The sequence below is a fragment of the Bos javanicus genome, chromosome 10 (assembly GCF_032452875.1).
Source record: "Bos javanicus breed banteng chromosome 10, ARS-OSU_banteng_1.0, whole genome shotgun sequence".
NCBI classification, from domain to species: Eukaryota; Metazoa; Chordata; class Mammalia; order Artiodactyla; family Bovidae; genus Bos; species Bos javanicus.
In genome coordinates, this window is record NC_083877.1 from 76,658,429 (window position 1) to 76,675,409 (window position 16,981).

Below are 16,981 nucleotides of genomic sequence, written 5' to 3' on the forward strand. Positions count from 1 at the left end.
CTAATTGTCTCCTCCATGGAGCGCTCTGCCTCCTCCTCCACTCCTTCTCTTCATTCTTCAGGTCTAGAAGGGGGTGAAGGACCCCTATGCTGCTAGCCCCCGTGTCGTGATAGGAACTCTCCTCAGATCACCCACTTTGAATGTGCCATCTGTTTCCTACCAGAGGTCAGACTGATCTGTAACTGGAGGATTTGGCCACAATCTTTTGAGATTTCAGCAGGCCCATTTAGGTCACTGTCGACAGTAGGCTGTGAGGAGGCCAGCGTGGGTGCAGGGAAACCAGTTAGGTGGCTATTGCAGAATTGATGATGGCTCTGCTCAGGGCTGTGGTGGTGGAGGTAATGAGCAGTGCTGAAATTCTGGGTATCTTTTGGAGGTCTCTGTCTTGACAAGCTGTTTTACTTCTCAACGAACCTGATGCTCAGAGGACCTTTTATGACCACAAAGCAAGATGTTGTTGTATTATTAGTGATTGTCTTCCTTTTTGTGTCACCTGCAGCCACCCCATTGCAAATGTTCCATAATTCAGGCTGGTAGGGTAATACCAGTACAGTCTCAGAGGTAGCAGGCTTACCAAAAGCAGTTGTTACTGAAGATACTACTCTCATTTTCCTTTTAGACAGCCCTTGAACAGAGGCAAAAGCATTCTCTGCTTAAAATGGCATGATGTCATTAGACAACATTCAGTCAAGTAACAGTCAATTCTGACGGAAATCTAGAAGAATTATTTGTTGTTGTTCCATTGCTCGGTTGTGTCCTACTCTTCGCAACCCCATGAACTGCAGCACGCCAGGCCTCCCTGTCCATCACCAACTCCCGGAGTCCACCCAAACGCGTGTCTGTTGAGTCAGTGATGCCATCCTCTGTCGTCCCCTTCTCCTCCTGCCTTCAATCTTTCCCAACATCAGCGTCTTTTCAAATGAGTCAGCTCTTTGCATCAGGTGGCCAAAATATTGGAGTTTATCTTCAACATCAGTCCTTCCAGTGAATACCCAGGGCCGATTTCCTTTAGGATGGACTGGTTGGAGTCCTTGCAGTCTCCTTGCAGTCTAAGGGACTCTCAAGAGTCTTCTCCAACACCACAGTTCAAAAACATCAATTCTTCTGCACTCAGCTTTCCTTATAGTCTAACTCTCACATCCATACATGACCACTGGAAAAACCATAGCCTTGACTAGACGGACCTTTGTTGACAAAGTAATATCTCTGCTTTTTAATATGCTGTCTAGTTTGGTCATAACTTTCCTTCCAAGGAGTAAGCGTCTTTTAATTTCATGGCTGTAATCACCATCTGCAGTGATTTTGGAGCCCCCCCCCCAAATAAAGTCAGCCACTGTCAGCCCCAAGAAGTGATGGGACTGGATACCATGATCTTAGTTTTCTGAATGTTGAGCTTTAAGCCAATTTTTTCACGCTCCTCTTTCACTTTCATCAAGAGGCTCTTTAGTTCCTCTTCACTTTCTGCCATAAGGGTGGTGTCATCTGCATATCTGAGGTTATCGAGATTTCTCCCGGCAATCTTGATTCCAGCTTGTGCTTCATCCAGCCCAGTGTTTCTCATGATGTACTCTGCATATAAGTTAAATAAGCGGGGTGACAATATACAGCTTCCCTGTCCTTCATCATCTCTTGGAGTTCTCGCAAACTCATGTCCATTGAGTCGGTGATGAATTCTTTTCTCTTAGAGGGGGAAAAAAAAGAATACTCCTGAAGCAATCATAGAATGACTCACAAGAGCATATAATGAAGTGCTCAATTCTGACTGCATTGTGCGAGGTTTCAGGGAGTGGAAGCTGATCTGTTGTGGGCTGAGGGAGTCAGAACAACTTCATGGAGGATGTGGATGGGGTCGGGCTGTAAAGATGGAGTTTGAGGGACAGCCATGCCAGTTTGAGGAGCCCTTAAGAGGGAAGACTTACAGGTTGGCTGTGGTAGGGAATTAGGTCAACGGATGAGGCGGCTGATCTAATGGTAGATGGGGAAGAGGGGAAGGTAGAATGGGATGAAGAGAGCCAGGCCAAAGAGCTGGCCGCAAGTGACAGGCATTGTACTGCTGCAGATCCTAAAGGAGGGAGCACTGGGAATCCAGGGGCGAATCCTCGACTCCTGCTGATGACATGGTTCAAGTTCTAGTCTCTGAAAGATTATTAAATGGAAGTGGAACAAGTTCCTACATATGGTCAGACTAACTAGTTTTTTATGCTTCTGATAAAAGGAACCAGAGCTTTGCTTGTTAAATGCTTAGTAGGCTAGTTATGTGAATCAATTTTATTTTATTGAAATTTAGCATATATCACATTGCTCAAAGTGCAAGTATCAAAATCTCCCAGTTTTCCTTTTAAAAAGCTCCCTGAAGTGCTTTTTGGAGTATACTTGTATGCACGTACTTGTAGAAGCTGAAGCTCCAATCCTTTGGCCACCTGATGGGATAAGCCAACTCATTGGAAAAGAGCCTGATGCTGGTTGGGAAAGATTGAGGGCAGGAGGAGAAGGGGATGACAGAGTATGAGATGATTGGATGGCATCGCTGACACAAGAGACATGAATCTGAGGAAACTCCAGAAGATAGTGAAGGACAGGGAAGCCTGGCGTGCTGCTGCCCATGGTGTCGCCAAGAATTGGACCTGACTTAGCAACTGGACAACAAAACAAACCAAAAGCCTACTGACAAGATTTACATTTTAAATTTAGGTATCAAAATAAATAAATAAATAAATAAATTTAGGTATCTATACTATTTAAAATCCCATTATGAAAATCACACTAATTTAGAAATACTGTTCTTTCTCCTCCTCATATTCATAAAACATTGTCTTCAAATTCTTAATATCCATCTTTGACCTTAATGTTTTTATTATCATTGGAGCTACATCTTAGATCTATGAATATGTTTTTTTTTTTTAATTAATTTTATTTTATTTTTAAACTTTACATAATTGTATTAGTTTTGCCAAATATCAAAATGAATCCGCCACAGGTATACATGTGTTCCCCATCCTGAACCCTCCTCCCTCCTCCCTCCCTATGAATATGTTTTTGCAGGCCACACTTTTAGTTTTTCGAGATACATCCCTTTTGAATATGGAAAAGATAACTGAATATTTTATCACAAGTTACAATTATTATTATTTTACGATGTGTCCAGTTGGTGCATATCTTTGATCTTCACAATTTAAACACTTTATTACTTTTTAAAGGGATCTTTGAAAGGGTTTACAGTGGCAGTTTACACATGGAAGTGTGAGCTCATATCCCCAGGCATTTAAATGTGTGTTTGTCTTCTTTCATTGATACCATCAGCTGACCTCTGTAGACAGCCGAAACCAACCTTAACTGAGGTTCTTCTAGGCTGATGTATCAACCCTAATTGGTTCATATTCAAAATAAAGAACTGAAAGAACTCCCCACAGCAAGAGTTACTTTGTAAGTATTTCCTATAAGGTGACTTGTTTTTTCTGAGGGATAATTGTTTTAGGATGAATCCTTTTCTTATATTTAATCTATTAATGGTTCTTTACCACTTCTTCAGTATTTGCGTGAATCTCAGGCAGCAACTCTGCTTTCTGGAATGGGCCTTCTCTGGGAGAGAGGGGGAGATGTAGGGAGCAGGGAAGTGATGATCTATGATATGAAAGTTGGTGCAGCATGAAATTTGCTTTAGATAGAAGCTGTGAAAGAAAAAGTACCAAATGTATGAGTTGTTTTTTTTTAACCACTCAGCTATGAATGGAAATTATTCTGTGCTTCCGATTGAACTTCTAGAAAAATTCCATAAGCTGTCTTTTAAACAGAGCTGTCAAGAATGCAGGCGGATGGCTAGATATGCATTTGTATTGCCATGGCACCTAAGTCTTGGGGACTTGGGGGCAGTCACTGCATCTCTGACCCCAAGATTCTCACGTAGTCTCTCCTTTGTTGAAAACCACAAACTGATACACATATTAGTTTATATCGTGTACATAGACTATGCACACACACGCGTATATTTAATAGTTCATATTATATAAAGTTACATGTGCCTGTGCTGCTGCTAAGTTGCTTCAGTCATGTCTGACTCTGTGCGACCCCAGAGACGGCAGCCCACAAGGCTCCCCCGTCCCTGATATTCTCCAGGCAAGAAAACTGGAGTGGGTTGCCATTTCCTTCTCCAATGTGGGAAAGTGAAAAGTGAAAGTTGAAGTCACTCAGTCATGTCCGACCCTCAGTGACCACATGGACTGCAGCCTTCCAGGCTCCTCCGTCCATGGGATTTTTCCAGGCAAGAGTACTGGAGTGGGTTACCATTGCCTTCTCCTGTATATCCATTTAAATATATAGTAGGGAAGGAAAAAATCTTTTCCAGTACCCAGCTTAGATTCTCCAGATGGGGCCCTGTAAATTAGACTGATCAAAAACAAATTAACAAGAGAAAAATAAACAAATTTATTGACATGTGCATTGTGTATGTACACATGGGAACACCCATTGAAAGGGTAATTATATGTCCTTATATGCCACCTTAGGCTAAAACAAAGAAAGGGTTTTAGGCTTTGGGGCTGGGGAGACAACTCATGGGAACGATCCAGGAAAAGTATGGTAAACGAGAGTTGTTTAGTTAGGTTTGCCATTCAGATTTAAGTCAGTGCCTTCGCCATTGATTAGAGTTGTTAGGAGTCCTCCACCCCCTGGTATGGAGAGGGAGACATCTTTACAAAAGGAAACTTAATGCCTTGTTTTTATTTATTTTTATTATTATTATTTTTTTAATATAAATTTATTTATTTTAATTGGAGGTTAATTACTTTACAATTGCCTTGTTTTTAGAGCTTTTTCTTCATCTCCTGGTTATCAGTGGCCTTTAGCTTAAAATAATCCATATACCAAAAAGGCCTGTTTTGGGATGGCATATTCTGGGACTCCTCAATATGTGTAATCTGACTTCAGTAAACTTAAAACCATTCTGTCCATAGAAACACTTAGCCTGTGCCCTGTCAGAAGCAGGGGTAAACTTTTGACAAATGAGTAGACTTAACTCCGAACTCTTATGTTCCCTTTTTGCCATATCCTAAGTGACCAATTGCCTCATGACTGGAGAAAGTGAGAGATGTATTGTTAGGACTAAGTTATGTTGTACATTAAAGAGGTTTGGGAGGGCAGACAAGGGTTTCTCTAGGTATATCTCCATTGCAGAGTTAGAATTGCTGGGTTGTAGGGTCTGTGTCTTTTCAGTGTTATTACCTGCTACTGTGTTGCCCTCCACAGTGGCTCTAGCAATTTAAGCATTAATTAGTGGTGTACTACTGGAGAAGGCAATGGCACCCCACTGCAGTACTCTTGCCTGGAAACTCCCATGGACGGAGGAGCCTGGTAGGCTGCAGTCCATGGGGTCGCTAGAGTCGGACACAACTGAGCAACTTCACTCTCCCTTTTCACTTTCATGCATTGGAGAAGGAAATGGCAACCCACTCCAGTGTTCTTGCCTGGAGAATCCCTGGGACAGAGGAGCCTGGTGGGCTGCCATCTGTGGGGTTGCACAGAGTCAGACACGACTGAAGCGACTTAGCAGCAGCAGCAGCAGTGGTGTACTACAATTAGTGGGACTTCCCTGCTGGCCCAGACGGTAAAGTGTCTGCCTACAATGCGGGAGACCCGGGTTCCATCCCTGGATCGGGAAGATCCCCTGGAGAAGGAAGTGGCAACCCACTGCAGTCCTCTTGCCTGGAAAATCCCATGGATTTTCTGGAGCCTGGTAGGCTACAGTCCATGGGGTCGCAAAGAGATGGACATGACTGAGCAAGTAATTAGCGGAGTTCTATTTTGCCATCACCCTCTCTGAGACTTTATTGTCAGCAGTCTTAATTTGGAAAATATAGTATCTTTTACATACGTTTCAAATATCTTCCCCTAGGCTCTTGTTTGCCTTTAATCTTGCTTATTTTTATGTTCTTCTTTGTCTTTTTCCTTATAGTTTAGGCTTTTAGAAGAAATCTTTGTCTATCCCAAGAACATAAAGATATTCTCCTATATGCTGTTTTAATCACTTGACTCAAGTTTTTCATATTTGAGTTTAATCAACCTGGATTTTACTTATTTACTTTTGGGATGTGAGGTCGGAAGGCAGTTTTTATTAGCAACACTTACTGTCCATGTTTTTTCCTTTAATATTGGATTTTCCCATCTCTGCCTTAAACCACGTTTTCGTATGTATATGGGCTGTTAGGAATTCTTTAATGAAAAATGCTGCTAAAGGGACTTCCCTGGTGGTCCAGTTGCTAAGACTCTGTACTCCCAATGCAGGGATCCCAGGTTCAATCCCTGGTCAGGGAACTGGATTCCACATGCATTAGCTAAACACAACTAAGACCTGACCTGGCATGGCAAAAAAAAAAAAAAAAAAAAGCTACTAGAGGACACTTCCTGAACATTCTAGCACAGTAATGCTGTGTGCCTGACCTTTGAATGATGCCGGTTACTACTGATAACATAGCTGCGGATCTGTGGGCCATTGGGAACTCTTTTCTAGTGATTTCATTTTCTAATGATTTCTTTTCATTTTCATTTATGATTTAAACTTAATTTTCCTTCATTACTTTGGAACACCTGATGTTAAAACAAGGTTTTCTAAACAAGGAATTGGCAGTGAGGGCTGCTGCTGCTGCTGCTAAGTCGCTTCAGTCGTATCCGACTCTGTGCGACCCCATAGACGGCAGCCCACCAGGCTCTCTGGGACTCGCGAGGCAAGAACACTGGAGTGGGTTGCCATTTCCTTCTCCAATGCATGAAAGTGAAAAGTGAAAGTGAAGTCGCTCAGTCGTGTCTGACTCCTAGTGACCCCATGGACTGCAGCCTACCAGGCCCCTCCGTCCATGGGATTTTCCAGGCAAGAGTACTGGAGTGGGTTGCCATTGCCTTCTCCGGCAGTGAGGGCAGTGGTCTCAAATCGGGCTGACCATTAGAATCAGCTGGGGAGCTTTGGCCTCCCCATCCCCTCCTCCAGAGTTGTACCCCCAACCAATTAAAACAGAACCCCTGGGGGTGGGACCCAGGCATTGGTATTTTTAAGCTCTTTTAATAGGCAGCCAGGGTTGAGAACCCATGGTTCATAAAGGGTTCATAAAGGATCTCAGCCTTGATAGAGAGGAACGCCAGCTGGTTACAGAGACTCTGTCAACTCTGACCGCCTGCTGAATCTTGTACTCAAAGTATTAGGATATTTATTCAGAAGAAATGTTTTACCTTGTCACCTTTGTTTAACCTTTACTAGTTAAGAAGAAGAAAAGTGTGGTGAGCAGTTGAAAAAAAAGATATAAATTAAGAAAGTCCTATTTGGAGTCAAACTGAAGCATCAGCCTCTGAGCTGAAATCCACTGTGACTATTAAAGAAAACCTTTTTGATCTATCAAACATAAGCATGCGTCAGAATCCTCTGGAGGACTTGTTAAAAAGAATCCTCTGGGTGGGCCCCATCCTAGTAGTTTCTAATTCGATAAATCTATGACCTGAAAATTTATATTTTTAACAAGCTCAGCTTGGTACACTGCCTCTGAGCTACTTGCTCTAAAGGTTTCTGTTGTGTTTTTTTTTTTTTCCATTGTTGGTTTTTTAAATCCATTCTCCTAATGACGTACAACTGGGCCGTTGCCAGATTCTGGATATAATGAATAATGCTGTTATAAACATTCTTGTAGAAGCCTTTTTACGATCATGTGCTTTCATGGGTTAAAAACCTGCAAGTGGAATTGTTGAATCGCAGGGTAGGTGTATGTTTAGTTCTAAATGAAACCACTAGCCTTTTCCAGAGTGATCATACATGTTACACTCTCACCAGCAGTGTTTGAGGGCTCTGGTTCCTTGACACCCTTGCCAACATTTGGTGTTGTCCCTCTTTTCAACTTGAGTCATTCTGCTGGTGGATGTGGAGGGATATTGTTAAAGAAAAAATTATTCATGACACATGTTAAAGAAGACTGTATTCAAGGAGGACTACTATGATGGTGTTTTGCAGTGGGGGAGAGAGATTGGGCTCAAGTCTGAATACAGCAAGGAAAATTGGGAATTGATAGCATTCTTTGGCATTGCCTTTCTTTGGGATTTGACCTTTTTCAGTCCTGTGCTGAGTTTTCCAGATTTGCTGGCATATTGAGTACAGCACTTTCACAGCATCATGTTTTAGGATTTGAAATAGCTCAACTGGAATTCCATCACCTCCACTATCTTCATTCATAGTGATACTTCCTAAGACCCACTTGACTTCACATTCCAGGATGTCTGGCTCTAGGTGAGTGATCACACCATCGTGGTTATCTGAGTCATTAAGATCTTTTTTGTATAGTTCTTCTGTGTATTCTTGCCACCTCTTCTTCATAACTTCTGCTTCTGTTAGGTCTGTACTGTTTCTGTCCTTTATTGTGCCCATCTTTGCATGAAATGTTCCCTTGGTATCTCTAATTTTCTTGAAGAGTTGTCTAGTCTTTTCCATTCTATTGTTTTCCTCTATTTCTTTGCATTGATACTGAGGAAGGCTTTCTTATCTCTCCTTGCTATTCTTTGGAACTCTCCATTCAGATGGGTATATCTTTCCTTTTCTCCTTTGCCTTTAACTTCTCTTCTTTTCTCAGCTATTTGTAAGGCCTCCTCAGACAACCATTTTGCCTTTTTGCATTTCTTTTTCTTGGGTATGGTCTTGATCACTGCCTCCTGTACAATGTCACGAACCTCCATCCATAGTTCTTCAGGAACTCTGTCTCTCAGATCTAATCCCTTGAATTTGTTTGTCATGTCCACTGTATAGTCATAAGGGATTTGATTTAAATCACACCTGAATGGTCTAGTGGTTTTCCCCACTTTCTTCAATTTAAGTCTGAATTTGGCAATAAGGAGTTCATGATCTGAGCCACAGTCAGCTCCCAGTCTTGTTTTTGCTGAATGTATAGAGCTTCTCCATCTTTGGCTGCAAAGAATATAATCAATCTGATTTTGGTATTGACCGTCTGGTGATGTCCATGTATAGAGTCTTCTCTTGTGTTGTTGGAAGAGGGTGTTTGCTATGACCAGTGTGTTCTCTTGGCAAAACTCTGTTAGCCTTTGCCCTGCTTCATTCTGTACTCCAAGACCAAATTTGACTGTTACTCCAGGTATCTCTTGACTTCCTACTTTTGCATTGCAGTCCCCTATAATGAAAAGGACATCTTTTTTGGGTATAAGTTTTAGAAGTTGTAGGTCTTCATAGAACCGTTCAACTTAAGCTTCTTCAGCATTACTGGTTTGGGCATAGACTTGGATTACTGTGATATTGAATGGTTTGCCTTGGAAACAAACAGAGATCATTCTGTCGTTTTTGAGATTGCATCCAAATACTGCATTTAGGACTCTTTTGTTGACCATGATGGCTATTCCATTTCTTCTAAGGGATTCTTGCCCACAGTAGTAGATATAATGGTCATCTGAGTTAAATTCACTCATTCCAGTCCATTTTAGTTCACTAATTCCTAAAATGTTGATGTTCACTCTTGCCATCTCCTGTTTGACCACTTCCAAATTACCTTGATTCATGGACCTAATATTCTAGGTTCCTAAGCAATATTGTTCTTTACAGACTTCACTTCCATCACCAGTCACATCCACAACTGGGTGTTGTTTTTGCTTTGGCTCTGTCTCTTCATTCTTTCTGTAATTATTTCTCCATTGTTCTCCGGTAGCATATTGGGCACCTACTGACCTGGGGAGTTCATCTTTCAGTGTCTTATCTTTTTGCCTTTTCATACTGCAAAGATGGACACAGAAGTACAAAAGTCAAGGCCTGATTGGGAGGAGGATTCAGAGGAGCATAATTAAAGTTTCATTAAGTAGAGTCTCTTGGACAGCAAGGAGATCAAATCAGTCAATCCTAAAGGAGATCAACTCTGAATATTCATTGGAAGGACTGATGCTGAAGCTGAAACTCTAGTACTTTGGCCACCTGATGTGAAGAGCTGACTCATTGGAAAAGACCCTGATGCTGGGAAAAATTGAAGGCAGGAGGAAAAGGGGACAACAGAGATGCGATGGTTGGATGGCATCACTGACTCAGTGGATATGAGTTTGAGCAAACTCGGGGAGATAGTGACAGACAGGGAAGTCTGGCATGATGCAGTCCATGGGGTCGCAAAGAGTTGGACACCTCTGAATGACTGAACAACAACAACAATAGTCTCTGTCAGTGTTACATTGTAGAATATTTGCTTCTAAATTGACAGAAGCAGTCTCTAATTGATTTCAACATCTATTTAACTACTATACATATAAATACATGTACAGTGTGTGTGGGCAGATGTGTTTGACTTTTCAAAAAAGTAGTTGTGGTGAAATCTTGGTGCGTGCGTGCTAAGTCACTTCAGTCACGTCCAACTCTTTGTCACCCTATGGTCTGTAGCCCTCCAGGCTCCACTGTTTATGTGATTCTCCAGGCAAGAATATTGGAGTGGTTTGCCTTGCCCTCTTCCAGGGCATCTTCCTGACCTAGGGATCAAACCCCAGTCTCCTGCATTGGCAGGTGGGTTCTTTACCACTAGCACCACCGGGAAGCCCAGAATCTTGATATTAAGTGTTCTGTTTTAATTCTTAATAATTTATAACTTTTTATTATACAAATTTTCAAATATACAGAAAAATTGATAGTATTTTTTTGCCTTCCACCTAATTTCCCCGACCCCCATAAACTGTTCAAGGATAAATTTTAAAAGATAATAAGATCATGACTCATACAAATATAAAATGAGCACCTGTCAAAGACTTTATTTGACTAATGAACCCAGTACTTCAGATAAGAACTCAACATGCCATACATTTATAGTCAGATAGGAATGCGGAAATAGATTTGCAAATGGATGCAAAACTGGTCAATAGTCATAGAGTGATAGTTGCACTTTACTAGATACAGTTTGCATTTCTGTGGACAGAATTTATTTGCATTACTGTCAGTTTTCTGCAAATTAACTTCTATCTCTACAGAGTTACGAGATAGTCTAGTGTCACAACTAGACTAGAGATAACCTAGTAGAGATAACCCAATAATGAATCATCTAGCCAGGACACAAGTTTTCCTTTGGGGGTTGTGTCTGTATGTTTACATGGTGTGTGCACACGTGTTTGTGTGTGTATAAGTCTATATGTATATGACTATTTTTTCCCCTGGATTTTGAAAGAAGATGAAGTTATTTTGACAGTTAACCACTAAACAATAAAGCATGCGTCTCTTAAGAATAACATTCTACATAAAGACAATAAAATCACACCTAAGAAGATTAATAATCAGATAATCATGATGGTATGATCACTCATCTAGAGCCAGACATCCTGGAATGTGAAGTCAAGTGGGCCTTAGGAAGTATCACTATGAACGAAGATAGTGGAGGTGATGGAATTCCAGTTGAGCTATTTCAAATCCTGAAAGATGATGCTGTGAAAGTGCTGCACTCAATATGCCAGCAAATTTGGAAAACTCAGCAGTGGCCACAGGACTGGAAAAGGTCAGTTTTCATTCCAATCCCAAAGAAAGGCAATGCCAAAGAATGCTCAAACTACCGCACAATTGCACTCATCTCACACTCTAGTAAAGTAATGCTCAAAATTCTTCAAGCTAGGCTTCAGCAATATGTGAACCGTGAACTTCCAGATGTTCAAGCTGGATTTAGAAAAGGCAGAGGAACCAGAGATCAAATTGCCAACATTTGTTGGATCATCGAAAAAGCAGAGAGTTCCAGAAGAACATCTACTTCTGCTTTATTGACTATGCCAAAGCCTTTGACTGTGTCAGTTCAGTTTAGTTGATCAATCGTGTCTGACTGCGATACCATGAACTGCAGCGTGCCAGGCCTCCCTATCCATCACCAACTGCCAGAGTCTACCCAAACCCATGTCCACTGAGTCAGTGATGCCAACCAACCATCTCATCCTCTGTCGTCCCTTTCTCCTGCCCTCGATCTTTCCCAGCATCAGGGTCTTTTCAAATGAGTCAGCTCTTCGCATCAGGTGGCCAAAGTATTGGAGCTTCAGCTTCAGCATCAGTCCTTCCAATCACAACAAACTGTGGAAAATACTGAAGGAAATGGGAATACTAGAACACCTGACCTGCTTCTTGAGAAATCTGTATGCAGGTCAGGAAGCAACAGTTAGAACTGGACATGGAACAACAGACTGGTTCCAAATAGGGAAAGGAGTACGTCAAAGCTATATATTGTCACCCTGCTTATTTAACTTATATGCAGAGTACATCATGAGAAATGCTGGGCTGGGTGAAGCACAAGCTGGAATCAAGATTTCTGGGAGAAATATCAATAACCTCAGATATCCAGATGACACCACTCTTATGGCAGAAATTGAAGAAGTACTAAAAGGCTTCTTGATGAAAGTGAAAGGGGAGAGTGAAAAAGTTGGCTTAAAGCTCAACATTCAGAAAACTAAGGTCATGGCATCTGGTCCCATTACTTCATGGCGAATAGATGGGGAAACAGTGGAAACAGTGAGAGACTTTATTTTTGGCGGCTCCAAAATCCCTGCAGATGGTGACCACAGCCATGAAATTAAAAGACACTTGCTCCTTGGAAGAAAAGCTATGACCAACCTAGACAGCATATTAAAAAGCAGAGACATTACTTTGCCAGCAAAAGTCCGTCTAGTCAAAAGTATCGTTTTTCCAGTACATATATGGATGTGAGAGTTGGACTATAAAGAAAGTTGAGTGCCAAGGAATTGATGCTTTTGAACTGTGATGTTGGAGAAGACTCTTGAGAGTCCCTTGGACTGCAAGGAGATCCAACCAGTCCATCCTACAGGAGATCAGTCCTGAATATTCATTGGAAGGACTGATTTGTAGCTGAACCTCCAATACTTTGGTCACCTGATGCAAAGAGGCGACTCATTTGAAAAGATCCTGATGCTGGGAAAGATTGAAGGTGAGAGGAGAAGGGAACGACAGAGGATGAGATGGTTAGATGGCATCACCGACTCAGTGGACATGAGTTTGAGCAAACTCCGGGAGTTGGTGATGGATAGGGGGGCCTGGTGTGCTGCAGTCCATGGGATTGCAAAGAGTCGGACACAACTGAGCAACTGAACTGACTGACTAAGAAGATTAAAAATAATTCTTTAATACCATCTAATATTCACATTTGTTTTTCAGTTTCCCTGATTTCTCAAGATTCTTTTTATATCTTTCTGGTATGTTTTGAATCTGGAGCCAATCAAAGATCCTTTATTTCAAGTTGTTTAACATTTTTGAAGAGCTAATCCCTTGGGATTAAATTTTCTGATGACTAATCCTGATGACCTTTCTTGTAACATTTCATGTAGCAGTGTTTCTGAAACAGATGCTTTCGGATGTCATCCTCCTCCGAAGAGAGCCAAATCACTTTCATTAACATGGTCACAGACTGTGTGCTTTGTGCTCAAGAGAAATGAACCTATGGGCTTTTTGCTGTTTACACAAGAGAAAAGCATCTCTTACTGTAGGGCTGTTAAGAACCTTTTGTATTGCGGCCAGTTGGTAGCTGCCTTGCCTGTGGGCCTCTCCTGCCGAAAGGAGAGATTAACTAGAACAGCATAGTCTCTTGCTTTGAGGTAAAAAGGAGACATGGAAATTCAAGATAAAATTCAAGATAAAATCAAAGTCCTGGGAAAGCGGACACACTTTAGCATCTCTATATTGAAGCTGAATCTTCCTTCCTTTCTTCCTTACTCCCTTCCTTACTAATTCTGACTTGAGAGCTATACAGTGTTAGAGTTCTTCATGATTTAGGTAACTTTTTTTTAAATACTTACCCTCAATTCTGAGAATTTTGATAAAATTTTAAAAAGGAATTTAATTATAATTCTTGCTTTATAGACACTATGCAGTTGATGTGACTGCTTTTCTTAATTCTGTCCCAAAGGCTAAATTTTTAATTTTACTAATGTTTGGAGACCCCCAAGACCACTCTTAGGTTTACTGATTCACTAGTACTAGTTCAATTCAGTCACTCAGTCGTGTCCAACTCTTTGCGACCCCATGGACTACAGCACGCCAGGCCTCCCTGTCCATCACCAGCTCCCGGAGTTTACTCAAGCTCATGTCCATTGAGTCGGTCATGCCATCCAACCATCTCATTCTCTGTCGTCCCCCTTCTCTCACCTTCAATCTTTCCCAGCATCAGGGTCTTTTCAAATGATTCAGCTCTTCACATCAGATGGCCAAAGTTTTGGAGTTTCAGCTTCAACATCAGTCTTTCCAGTGAATATTTAGAACTGATTTCCTTTAGGATGGACTGGTTGGATCTCCTTGTAGTCCAAAGGACCTTCAAGAGCCTTCTTCAACACCACAGTTCAAAAGCATCAATTCTTCAGCACTCAGCTTTCTTTATAGTCCAACTCTCACATCCATACATGACTACTGGAAAAACCATAGCTTTGACCAGAGGGATCTTTGTTGGCAAAGTAATGTCTCTGCTTTTTAATATGCTGTCTATGTTGGTCATAACTTTCCTTCCAAGGAGTAAGTGTCTTTTAATTTCATGGCTGCAATCACCATCTGCAGTGATTTTGGAGCCCCCAAAATAAAGCCTGCCACTGTTTCCCCATCTGTTTGCCATGAAGTAATGTGGTCATGTATGGATGTGAGAGTTGGACTGTGAAGAAGGCTGAGCACTGAAGAATTGATGCTTTTTAACTGTGGTGTTGGAAAAGACTCTTGAGAGTCCCTTGGACTGCAAGGAGATCCAACCAGTCCATTCTGAAGGAGATCAGCCCTGAGTGTTCTTTGGAAGGAATGATGCTAAAGCTGAAACTCCAGTACTTTGGCCATCTCATGCGAAGAGCTGACTCATTGGGAAAGTCTCTGATGCTGGGAGGGATTGGGGGCAGGAGGAGAAGGGGACAACAGAGGATGAGATGGCTGGATGGTATCACTGACTCGATGGACGTGAGTCTCAGTGAACTCCAGGAGTTGGTGATGGACAGGGAGGCCTGGCGTGCTGCGATTCATGGGGTTGCAAAGAATCGGACACGACTGAGCGACCGAACTGAACTGAACTGAATGGGACCAGATGCCATGATCTTAGGTTTCTGAATGTTGAGCTTTAAGCCAACTTTTTCACTCTCCCCTTTCACTTTCATCAAGAAGCTCTTTAGTTCTTCAATTTCTGCCATAAGAGTGGTGTCATCTGCATATCTGAGGTTATTAATATTTCTCCTGGCAATCTTGATTCCAGCTTGTGCTTCACCCAGCCCAGCATTTCTCATGATGTACTCTGCATATAAGTTAAATAAGCAGGGTGACAATATACAGCCTTGACGTACTCCTTTCCCTATTTGGAACCAGTCTGTTGTTCCATGTCCAGTTCTAATTGTTGCTTCCTGACCTGCATACAGATTTCTCAAGAAGCAGGTCAGGTGTTCTGGTATTCCCATTTCCTTCAGAATTTTCGACAGTTTGTTGTGATCCAAAGTCAAATGCTTTGGCATAGTCATTGAAGCAGAAATAGATGTTTTTCTGGAACTCTTTTGCTTTTCCAATGATCCAGCAGATGTTGGCAATTTGATCTCTGGTTCCTCTGCCTTTTCTAAAATAAGCTTCAACATCTGCAAGTTCATGGTTCACATATTGTTGAAGCCTGGCTTAGAGAATTTTGAGCACTACTTATGTTTCCTGAAAACTGGGTTTCCCTCTTGGTGGATGTTGAGCCAAAAGACACAGTCAAATCAAAGATTGGAAGAAGGAAAGATTTATTACTACAAATAGGGAGAACACTGGGGAATCTTTCCCAAGGCAGTGTCTCCCTTAACAGCAAAGCTGGGGAAGTTTTACTAGGGTATATGCATATTCATGATTAGGCTTGAGTCCAAGCTTTAGTTGGTTAAAGTCAGAAGCATCAGTAAAGATCACCATCGTCAGCCTTTGGTTCCAGTAGATCTGGTGGTTGAGGCCTCAAGCTGCTCTTTACCATTAAAAGAGAACTAGGAATTTTCACAACTCATGTGTTGTCTTTGTTACTGTTATTTTTCTTGCCTGATAGTTTCTGCATTCTTTGGTGTCTTAAGATCATTGATTACTAAGACCTGTTCAAGGGCAAGTATTGTGGCCAGGCTTAGATCCCAGAGTGGCTTAGGCCAAAAATGGCTTCTCTTATGTCAGGAAAGTCAGGTTGGATTTTCTTTCTCTGCGGACCTCTGCCTTTTCTGCTTACACAAAGATTCAGAGTACTCAGAATATAGCTGTACTCAAGGTGATGGCTTATTATAGCAAAAGGCTAGAAAGCAAATCAGCCAAGGGAGAGGCTCATGGGTGGAGTCTGCAGGAATCTAGGACAAGTGTCTAAGAGTCCTCTCCCAGTGGAGTCACAGAGAAGGAATTTAATTTCTCCAGTATCAAACTGTGACCACACATGCAGAACTACCAGGGAAGCCCGTTAGAGACTTGTTGCTCATGGTTTTTAGTGGGCCTGGTCACTAAAAGCCAGCACCCTCTTTTTAGAATAATTCCAGGCTCCCAGAAGGAAAATAGCTGCTCAGCATAAACTAACTTGCTTCTACAGTTTAGGCTTAGTGAGCCAGTCTTATCAGCTCTGGGAATGGTGGGAACCCTGGCATATTCTAGGCTCCCAGACTCCAGCGAGGATCTACCTTTCAAGGAGGCCTTCCTAAGGATAGCAGTCTCAGGCCCGCTATGTTAACTCTTTTATATACAACTAGCTTTTTTCCTTTCCTTCTGCTATGCAAATCAGAACATTGAAAGAATGCTTATATCTTCCCAGTGACAAAATTACTCAGATTTATATAACACTGGCAGATGACATGCAGAGAAGGGGAAGTAGAAAAGGATGTTGCATGCTTTGGCAATTACTTTCATTTTCTCATCCTCAGATGACTAGTTTTTCATTTCTGTATTAATCCACTACTATTTGTTCAAAAAACTGTAGGCTTATTGCTAGTACTATTTTAAAAGTTGTACTCTGAAAATCATACTTTGTGCTTTGAAGTGATTGTTTTCTAT

General features: G+C 41.6%; 1 protein-coding gene and 1 non-coding gene across 2 annotated transcripts in view; both read left to right on the forward strand.

The window, feature by feature from the left end:
- FNTB (farnesyltransferase, CAAX box, beta) overlaps positions 1–16,981 on the forward strand; it is an 81,184-nt gene that overhangs the window by 11,601 nt on the left and 52,602 nt on the right. The window lies entirely within an intron of this gene.
- Positions 6,234–6,306, forward strand: TRNAG-CCC (transfer RNA glycine (anticodon CCC)). The gene has a single exon. It is a non-coding gene; the product is annotated as a tRNA-Gly (tRNA).